The sequence below is a fragment of the Ceratotherium simum genome, chromosome 10 (genome assembly GCF_057802395.1).
Source record: "Ceratotherium simum simum isolate JZ-2026a chromosome 10, ASM5780239v1, whole genome shotgun sequence".
Taxonomy (NCBI): domain Eukaryota; kingdom Metazoa; phylum Chordata; class Mammalia; order Perissodactyla; family Rhinocerotidae; genus Ceratotherium; species Ceratotherium simum.
The window spans coordinates 39,909,637-39,921,009 of NC_141909.1; the positions used below are offsets into that span (position 1 = coordinate 39,909,637).

The window sequence follows — 11,373 nt, forward strand, 5'->3', positions numbered from 1 at the left end:
AACAGTTGTCTGACCACAATGCTATTGGCTCTAAGTCAATACCTAACACTGTTTCTGCATTTCCCAATCTATATTTTACTTTTGTTTGTTTTTTGTTTTCTACTAAGTATTGACTATTTCACAGGATATTAGTTTTTTGTGTGTGTGAGGAAGATTAGCCCTGAGCTAACATCTATTGCCAAATCCTCCTCTTTTTTGCTGAGGAAGATTGCCCCTGAGCTAACATCTGTGCCCATCTTCCTCTGCTTTATATGGGACGCCTGCCACAGCATGGCTTGACAAGCGGTAAGTAGGTCCACACCCAGGATCTGAACCTGCGAACCCTAGGCTGCCAAGGTGGTGTGTGCAAACTTAACCGCTCTGCTACCAGGCTGGCCCCAGGATGTTAGATTTTTACAGATATAAACCAAATATATTGGAGAAGGGAGATAAGACCACTATGTGTTGAATAATTGCTTTGTGTCACACAACTTGCTAGTTGCTTTCAGTGTCCATAAGCTTGAAACTTATTTGTACAAACTCTTATTATTAGAACAACGATCAGAGTCCTGGTTAGTAACGTGCGTGCGCACACATACACACACAGGAAAAAGACTAATATAAATGGGGACCAAAAAAATAAGTGAATAAATTTGACTCAAGGTAGAGTTGAGATATCCAGACGCAACGTGAAGGGAGCAAAAACTGTGCTTATTCTTCCATATGTTATCCTGTTCATTTTCCCTCCAGCAGGCTGTGTCTACTCTGCTTTCTTAGGTAGGCCTGAAATAAGATCTGATCAGGATGCCATTATAATTCTGAACACAGGGTAGAGGATAGCCACTCAGAGAAACAAATAGATAAAGTTGTGTATTTTCAGTCTTCCTTTTTCACAATCAGCTAAAAAATATCTAGTTTATTTTTCCTAGACACATTTTACCCCCATTCAGAAGATTCTTATTAGTGCTTTTCAGCTTTTAACACCATGTTATCATTGATGTAAATTTGACAGAGTCAGAAAATTGTTTTCTTTTGTTCTTTTCATACTCTCTTAGTATACTTGGGCTGCCATAACAAAATACCACAGACTGGGTGACTTAAACAACAGAAACTTACTTTCTCGCAGTTCTGGAGGCTGGGAAGTCCAAGATCAAGGTTGCAGCAGGTTTGGTTTCTGGTGAAACCTCTCTGCCTAGTTTGTAGATGGCCACCTTCTTGCTGTTTCTTCACATGGCCTTTCTTTGGTGCATGTGCATGGAGAGAGAGGGAGACCTCTCTCTTTTTCTTATAAACCACCAATCCTATGGGATTAGGACTCCACCCTTATGACTTCAGTTAATCTTAATTACCTCCCAAAAGCCTGATCTCCAAATACAGTCACATTGGGGATTAAGGCTTCAACACACAGATTTTGTGGGGGATACTATTCAATCTATAAGATATACCAATGTTTATTATTTCAGTTATTTATTCCAAAGCAATTTCTGAATGTAAGTGGAGGATACAGTGGTATACACAATTAACTATAATACAGGTGTTATATGTAAGTCTATGTATTTATTCATTAATTTATTCTCTCAGTAAACATTTTCAGAAGCCTATTCTAGGCATATGAAACAAAAGCCCAGAATATTGAGTGAATAATTTTAATCCTTGAAATTTGGGGAAAATTCGAGATGTTTCTATTGTCATATTAAATAATCAGTCACTAATATTTTTGATCACCTGCTCTATACCCAACATTCTAGGATCTCTTTGGAGGAATAAAAATGGCAGCATATAACATAGACCTTGCCATTTAAGGCATAATATGTTCATAAATCTCTTAATTGGGATTCCTTGAGAAGTCTTGTGAGCCTTTACTAACTTACCTCAGTTATCTATGGCCACAATAGTGCTGTGTAATATTTGATCACAACACTTCCATGGCATACAACAATAGGCAATTACTTTTACTAATGAGACTGTATGTCAGCTGGGCAGTTCTGCTAAGTTGGACTCAGTGGAGACCATTCATGCATCTGTGGTCAACTATCCCACAGTTGTTCCGCTATACTGATCTTGAGTGGGTTCTCTCACGTGTCTGGGCATTCAGCTGGAAAAACTGATCTGATTGGTTCTGCTTGATGCATCTCATTGGGCAGGATAGCCACACTTTGCCTCAGGATGAAAGCAAGAGAGCTAGAGAGAGTAGAATCATGCAAGGCCTCCTGATGGTGAGTCTTGGAACTGGCACAGCATCATTTCCTAATAATCTGTTACATAAAACAAGTTTCAAGTCCAGTCCAGATTCTAGGGGTAAAGAAAAGAAATGCATCATTTGATGTGAAGAACTAAAAAATCATATTGCAAGGAGTGTATCAGATACTGGGGTTGGTTGGCGGGTGGGTGAAGAATTGATTGCCATTTTTGCAATCAATCTACCACACTAGCACACCTAAAAACTGGAGAAAATATAAACTTAAATTGTTAATCACTTTAATTTAATAGATAGAGAAATTAACAAATGAATCCACAAAGGTGCCCAAGTTAGTGAGTCACAGATACTAAAATAAACTAAGTCAAGTGAACTATTTACTGCTTTAAGTGTCCTATAGTCAGAAATGGATGGAGGTAGTTTCAGATTATATATTGCCACCTATGCACATGCACACACTTCCGAGTTTACCAGTGTCTCCAAGCATTCCTTAATCGTCAGTTGTCCTACTGAAGTATATTATGACAAATGTAATATTTGCAATTGGATGTAGCCTTTCTGTTTTCTTTTTCTTCTCAGCTGAAACCAAAGTTTCATTTCCTATTGTCACCACCCTAGTCCGATCCACCATCATCTCTTGCCTGGACTGCTTCTTAAATTTGAGCACAATTCAGGACACTAGAGACAGGGCAATCTTAAACCCACACACACATGCACACACAATTAAAATACTGCCTACTGCTTTTTAATATACAACATCTTTAACATGGATTACAAGGCACTACATGAGCTGAGTTTTGCTTCAGTTACTTAAAGGGGCCTTACTCAGACTTTCCTCAGGACGTTTGTACACTCTGTTCCTTCAGGTAACACACATCTCCCACTCATTCTTCAGATTTGAGATAAAGCTATATTTTCTTAATTGCTTTGACTTGTTAGAAAAGAAACCCTCTGTATGTTTACACAGATCCTCATTGTTATTAAATAACATTTATCATGGTTTATAATTATATTCTTGTGTGATTCTTTGATTAATGTCTGTTTGCCCTCTCCCCTCCACACATACCCCATACTGAAGCTTTCTTAGAGCAGATGAAAAGTCTGTTTTGCTTAGTATTCATGTGCCTAACCAATGCCCAACACACAGTAAACACTCAATAACCCTCGCTGACTGGATACATAAATCAGTGTATGTATACTTAAGCTTCTAAGATTAGCAACAAAAAAATTTCTCTTCCGAAAAAACGGGCTTTCAAAACCCGATTGTAGGGCAGAAATATTGAGGACTTACTACATATCCATCTGCTCTACATACTTCTCAGCCCAGTTTCCTGAGTCAGTGAATGAAGGAAGGGTGCCCTGGAGAGTGGTATTGGGCATTTCATAACTCTGATATAAAACTTCTATTAAGCTACTGAGAATTTGAAGTTTATTTGCTACTGAATCTTAGTCTATCCTATCTTGACAAACACAGATGATAAGACGTATAAAGTTATTAGCAAGCTTATTACTAGATAAGTATGCATTAAATTATATTTGGACATTTTTTTAAAGAACTACAATATCTAGGTATATTTTAGATTCTATTTAAAATCTCTTCTTTAGAATCACCCATCTCTAATTTAAAGATTAAAGTCACAATCTTTAAAGGAATACTAAAGGCTGCACGCACTAAGTAAATTTTCTCTGATTTGAGTCAAGAAATATTGCTGTGATAGTTATTACTCTCATTCAGTTATTAAATCAACTTTGCTACAATTGCTATCTTCAGAAAAATAAGCTCATTTAAAATCTATGTCATCACTAGAATCTACAATTTTTTTCAAAGAGCCATACATTTAGCAAATATATTTTGACTTTTTAAAGAAGAATTGATATGAATCAGTGCAAATTCTGGATTTAACTTTCTCCAGACTATGCTATGCTCTCATAAAGTATCTATCAGGGCTTCCTTCTTTGACTTAGGTTATTTACATATTATTATATTCTCTATTGAGGAATTTACTGTTTTCATCATCTAATACTGTCTTTTTCCCTTATTTAACAAATTAACATCTTAATTAAGTGTGTTTATAGAGAAAATCTTTTAAATATCCCTTCTTTAATTTTCATGTGTAGTACTTTAGTATTTGGCACAGAATCCATATCTAGGGAAGATAATTTCTTCCCATTAGCAGCTTACCCTTTCCCTTCGTTGATTACTATGGTTTCATAAAATACAAAAGTTGCCTTCAATGGTATACATATGAAACTCTCCAGAATTATTTACATTTAGGTGACTTGAGATTCCACTTCCCAGCTTGAATCCCCAGACCTAGAATTTAATCTCTAGCTCGATGTCTTCCTCTTATCCCTTGAGTCTACACTAAACATGGTGAGAGGGGAGGCAGATTTGGGGTACAGCCAGTGCCAGATAAAGTTGCATGTTGAGTGTTTGGTTGGAGGGAGATAATCTCTGAAGTCTCTCCCTGTGGAAGTTCTTTAGCATCTTGAAGCATGGCGTTTTATCCAACATGGGAAAGGAAGAATTTAAAATTGGTTCTTTAAGGTTTTATAATAATGTGGTCAACATGTGAAGAGGCTCTTTTCCCAGAGTTAAATTCTTTTTTATAGTAAAGTCAAACTTTTATTAGTAAAAACATAATAACTTCATAGGAGTTATTTAAAATGTGTTTTTTAAAAAGTGACATTATGATTAATGTGGATGACTCTATAAATTAACTGCCTGTGATTTTGATCCGTAACATTCAAACACATATTAATTCTAAGCATTCTGATATTTATACATAATTAGGCCCTTGTTACAGTCAGTTATGTTTAAATTAGTAAATGAATATAAAGAAAGGAATTTGAATATTGAAATGTTAAAAAGTGTACTCCCACAAATAACAATCTATATTGACATGTGAAGAATAGCTTTTTAAAGTAAGAATTTATTTGTAGTTCTCTTGTACACTGATGCCAAATCTAAATAATTTTTTAAAAAAGAAGATTTAAATAGTTACCCAGCCCTAAACAAAAGTCCTTCGATAGTTTTATATGACTTTTATCAGTTAAAGTAAAAAAAAAAACTATACATGCATTTCTATCTTTAAAAAAGATATGCCTTATCTTAAATATATATAATCATTAAGATTTGAGTTGAAAGTAAAGCTAAAATTTCAAATGTTTATCTATTGCATCATTTAGCCTCTTTATATAAAACTAAACTAGAAATCAAAATAAGATAAAATAAATAAAGCCTAAGTATTTTTGGAGTTTTCCCCTTTTTCCACAAGGAGAAATTGTCTTGTCAGAGATTTCTACACATTTCTCCATGTGATCAGCCTGAGGAAATTCTAATAATAAAGGAGGTGATGGAAATGGCAGTCAAACAATGCAAATAATACTAGTGAACCTTGTGAAGCTTCTTTCGACCCACTCTGTGTCAGTAAAGTGTCATACTATGTCCCATGACCTTTGTACTGTCATTAAGTCGTTCTAAGCTTGTTTTGCTTCCAGTTTGCCTTCACTCACAGCATGCTGACATATATAACTTAGGCCCAGCACATTTGAAATATTTTGCCTGCATTTTACAAGGATTATATATAAATATAAATATTTTAATTGAGGTAACTGGTTTATAACATTATATAAGTTTTAGGTGTACAACATTATAATTCAACATCTGTATACACTACAGCATGATCATCACCCAAAGTCTAGCTTCTATCCTTTCCCATACAATTGACCCCCTTTACCTATTTCACCCACCCACCAATCCCCTTCCCTTTTGGTAAGCATCAGTCTGTTCTCTGTATCTTTGAGTTTATTTTTGTTTGTTTTGTTTTGTTTTATATTCCGTATGAGTGAAATCTTGTGGTATTTCTTTCTTTGTCTGACTTATTTCACTTAGCATAATACCCTCAAAGTCCATTCAGGTTGTTGCAAATGGCAAGATTTCTTTTTTTTTCTATGGCTTAGTAGTATTTCATAGTATTTCATTTTATATATATTTACACCACGTCTTTACCCATTCATCTGTCAATAGACACTTAGGTTGTTTCCACATGTTGGCTATTGTAAATAATGCTGCAATGAACATAGAGGTGCATATATCATTTCAAATTAGTGTTTTTGTATTCTTCAGATAAATACCCAGAAGCAGAATAGCTGGATCATAGGTAGTTCTATTCTTAACTTTTTGAGGCATCTCCTCACTGTTTTCCCTAGTGGCTGCACAAATTTACATTCCCATCAACAGTGTACAAGAGTTCCTTTTTCTCCACATCCTTTCCAACACTTATTATTGCTTGTCTTTACATAATAGCCAGTCTAACAGGTGTGAGGTGATATCTCATTGTGGTTTTGATTTGCATATTCCTAATAATTAGTAATGTTGAACATCTTTTCATGTGCCAGTTGACCATCTATAGGTCGTCTTTGGAAAAATGTCTATTCAGATCCCCTGCCCAATTTTAAATTAGGTTGTTTGTTTTTTTGTTGTTGAATTGTATGAGTTCTTTATATATTTTGGATATTAACCCCTTGTCAGATATATGGTTTGCAAATGTCTTCTATTCAGAAGGTTGCCTTTTTGTTTTGTTAGTGGTTTCCTTTGCTGTGCAGAAACTATTTAGTTTGATGTAGTCCCATTTGTTTATTTTTGCTTTAGTTTCCCTTGCTGTTGGAGTCAAATCCACAAAAACATCACTAAGACCAATGTCAAGGAGCTTATCACCTCTGTTTTATTCTATGTATTTTATGGTTTCAGGTCTTACATTCAAGTACAAAGACTATATTTTTATAAAATATTACCCAAAATGTAGATAATCAAAGGTTTAATTTGCCAGTTTACAAATATGCCATTTGCTCTTAAACTTCTGCTTTTTAATGTCAACATATATACTGTGGCTCTTTTTCTCCAAAAATCTATTACAAAATGTTCTTTATGTATCCTTGAATTCTTTGTTAATTCTATACAATGAAGGAAACAGTTACTTTATTATAATTACTTCAGAAAACACTGAATAATTGCTATCCATAAAACCTTTGTGCTAGGAACTGTTGTTTTATAAAAACGAGCTTCTATTCTCAAAGAGTTCACAATCCGCAAGGGTGATATGATCACCGTATTTTCATGATAGAGATAGAGATTGATAGGTAAAGATCTGGAATATAAATGTGGATATGGATGTTTTAGGCATAGACGTAGGTATATAAATGCAAATCAGAGTATCTCGGATAGTTACAAATTACCTTTGGAGATTCCAAAGAGAGAAATGGCTTCATGAAATAATGACATTCAGCAACACATACACTCATTTGACGAGATAAGTAAAAAGGTTAGACAAATCTCATAAAATACTTTTGTACTTTATCACTTTATTATAGTTTCCCAAGCAGTAGCTTGTATTTTAACTGCAGAAATTTCTTTCTGCAGCGGACAGTCCTAGCTGGGGTAGAAGAGGCAGAGACCCCCTTCCGGAGAGGAAAAACGCCGCCGTCACAAGCTGCCAGCTTCACGGCCGCCGGGAGCAGCTCACAGGTACGCAGCCTCCCTGGAGGCGCGGGGTCCTGAGCCGGGGAGCGCCCCCGCTGGGGGCATTTTGTGGACCCAGCACAATCGAGACCAGCGGCATAATATCTGACTGTGCCTGCTACTAAAGCATTGGGGAGCAGCCCCAGAAAACCCGGTTCACAAAGAAACTAAAACTGGCTCTTAAAGGGCCCGTGCACAAACTCACCCATTCCAGAAAGCATCCTAAAATCACCAGAAAGAAAGGTGCACAGTGCTGGGGTGAAAAGAGACTCACCTAATAGGCCCTGAGTGCATCTCGGTGAGGGGTGAGACCTCTCCAGGGACTGGGACATTGGCGGCGGCCATTGTTGTGGCCTGGTGTGGGCGTGCTGACATAGACGCCATTGGAGTTCTCCCTGAGGCCTGCTAGCCCAGGGTCTGCTCCACCCGCTAGAGCACCGATTTAATCCAGCTCAGCCAGGGCAGGCAGCCCACCCTAGAGACTGGCCCCACCCAACAACAAGCCCTCAGGCAACGTGTGGGCCTGCATAGATTGGTGACTGGATTCTCTGCAGCCTGGCAACTGAGCCGACTTGAGCGGGCAGGGTGTGCACAAGGAGCGGGTGGAGAGTGTGGGGCGGTGGCGGAGTGTGTGGGGCTCCCGCCGTGGAGAGACTGGGTCCGCTTGGGGAGGTCGGGGCGCTCACACGGGGCAGGACTGTGTTGACTGTGTGTGTGGACCTGTGGGCAACAGGGCTTGTCAGCTGCAGAAGACTTGTGCTTCTCAAAGACCCACATAGGAGGTTTGCCCCACCTTCCAAAGCCTGAAACAATTGGGTGCTCCTGTGCCTGAGGCCAGCTCCACCAAGCTGCAATCCTCAGAGAGCTGACAAGAGACCTAATAGGCTAGAGGCTTACAGCAATTGTAAGGCCCTGAGCCTAACAACCTGCCACGCTGGGGGCCTACTCAGTTAAAAGAAATACTGCAACACAAATATGGTATTAGAACTTACAGCCAACTGTGCTGGGGCTCCCACACCTGATAAAGAGACTGAAGGGCCCACAACAACTACAAGCAGCTGAGTATTACAACAGCTGGCCAGGAGCATAACTCAGCCTCCCTGGGCACCTATAGGGAGAGCTAACAGGCCACAGCAGAAGGATACACGTAGCCCACATAGGGGCCACCCCTGGAACATTGAGAACTGAGGGAAGCACACTGGAAGCCTCCTAAGGCATCACATACATAAGGTCACCTATCCAAGAGCAGGAGACGTAGCGGACCTACCTAATACATAGACACAAGCACAGGGAAAGAGGCAAAATGAGGAGGCAAAAGAATACATTCCAAGTAAGGGAACAGGACAAAACCCCAGAAAAGGAACTAAGTGAAACAGAAATGAGCAACCTACCTGGCAGAGAGTTCAAACTAAGAGTGTTAAGGATGCTCACTGATCTGGGGAGAAGAATAGATGAACTCAGTGAGAATGTCAACAAAGAAATGGAAGATATAAAAAAGAACCAATCAGAAATGAAGAATACAATACTGGAAATGAAAAATTCATTAGAGGGACTCAAAAGCAGAGTAGAGGATACAGAAGAACGGATCTGTGAGCTGGAAGAAAGACTAGAAGAAATTACCCAAGGTGAACAGGTAAAAGAGAAAAGAATTAAAAAGAGTGAGGACAGTCTAAGGGACCTCTGGGACAACATCAAGCACACTAACATCCGTGTTATAGGTGTCCCGGAAGGAGAAGAGCGAGACAAGGGGGCGGAGAATCTATTTCAAGAAATAATAGATGAAAACTTCCCTAACCTAAGGAAGGAAACAGACATCCAGGTACAGGATTCACAAAGAGCCCCAAACAAGATAAACCCAAAGAGGCCCACACCAAGACACATCATAATCAAAATGTCCAGAATCAAAGATAAAGAGAGAATCCTAAAAGCCACAAGAGAATGTCAAGTTACATACAAAGGAAACCCCATAAGGCTATCAGCTGACTTCTCAGCAGAAACCTTACAGGCTAGAAGAGAATGGTACGATATATTTAAAGTGCTAAAAGGAAAAAACTTACAGCCAAGAATACTCTACCCAGCAAGGTTATCATTCAAAATGGAAGGAGAGATCAAAATTTTCCCAGATAAGCAAAAATTAAAGGAGTTTGTCACCAAGAAACCAGTGTTACAAGAAATGTTAAAGGGACTGATTTAAGGGGAAAAGAGAAGACCACAAATAGGAAAAATTATCTTTTTCCATGATTAGAACGTAATGGATACAAATGCACAAAAAAGAGGTTAGATATGATATCAAAAACATAAAAGGAGGGAGGAGGGGAGTTAAAGAGTACAGCTTTCAGACAGAGGTCAAACTAAAGTGACCATCAATTCTGTATAGAAGAAGTAAGGAACAGAGAAGGACTACTAAAACACTGAGGGAAAAAAAAAAAAGTTAAAAAATGGCAGTAAGTACATACTTATCAATAGCTACTTTAAACGTCAATGGACTAAATGCTCCAATTAAAAGGCATAGGGTGGCTGACTGGATAAAAAAACAAGACCCATATATATGCTGCATACAAGAGACACACTTCAGACCTAAAGACACTCACAAACTGAAAGTGAAGGGATGGAAAAAGATACTCCACGCAAATGACAATGAAAAGAAAGCTGGGGTAGCAGTACTCATATCAGACAAAATAGACTTTAAAACACAAACTGTAAAAAGAGACAAAGAAGGGCATTACATAATGATCAAGGGAACAATCCAACAAGAGGGTATAACACTTGTAAATATCTACACACCCAATGTAGGTGCACCTAAATATATAAAGCAATTATTAACAGACATAAAAAGAGAAATAGACAGTAACACAATAATAGTAGGGGACTTTAACACTCCACTTACACCAACGGATAGATCATCCAAACCGAAGATCAATAAGGAAACATTGGCCTTAAACGACACACTACAACAGATGGACCTAGTAGATATATACAGAGCATTCCATCCAAAAACTGAAGAATACATGTTCTTTTCAAATGCACATGGAACATTCTCCAGGATTGATCACATATTAGGCCACAAAACAAGTCTCCATAAATTTAAGAAGATTGAAATAATACCAAGCATCTTTTCTGACCACAACGGTATGAAACTAGAAATCAACTATAGGAAGAAAATCAGAAAAGCCACAAATACATGGAGATTAAACAAAATGCTACTGAACAACGACTGGGTTAACGAAGAAATCAAAGAGGAAATCAAGAAATACCTGGAGACAAATGAAAATGAAAATACTACATGCCAGAATTTATGGGATACAGCAAAAGCGGTTCTAAGAGGGAAGTATATAGCGATACAGGCCTATCTCAACAAACAAGAAAAATCTCAAATAAACAATTTAACAATGCACCTAAAGGAACTGGAAAAAGAAGAACAAACAAAGCCCAAAATCAGTAGAAGAAGGGAAATAATAAAAATCAGAGCAGAAATAAATGAAATAGAGACCAAAAAAACAATAGAAAAAATTAATAAAACCAAGAGCTGGTTCTTTGAAAAGATCAACAAAATAGACAAACCTTTAGCTAGACTCACCAAGAAAAAAGAGAGAAGGCACAAATAAGTAAAATCAGAAATGAAAGAGGAGAGGTTACAACAGACACCTCAGAAATACAAAAGATTATAAGAGAATAC

The 11,373-nt window shown here is 37.7% G+C and overlaps 1 long non-coding RNA gene across 1 annotated transcript in view; it reads right to left on the bottom strand.

Annotated features, from left to right (window-relative positions):
• Positions 1 to 8,097, bottom strand: part of LOC147916099 (uncharacterized) — a 61,228-nt gene extending 53,131 nt beyond the window's left edge. Inside the window, exon 1 of the long non-coding RNA XR_015553346.1 lies at positions 7,972 to 8,097. This is a non-coding gene — a long non-coding RNA (uncharacterized LOC147916099). The remainder of the gene's footprint in view (positions 1 to 7,971) is intronic.
• Between the last annotated feature and the right edge of the window lie 3,276 nt (positions 8,098 to 11,373).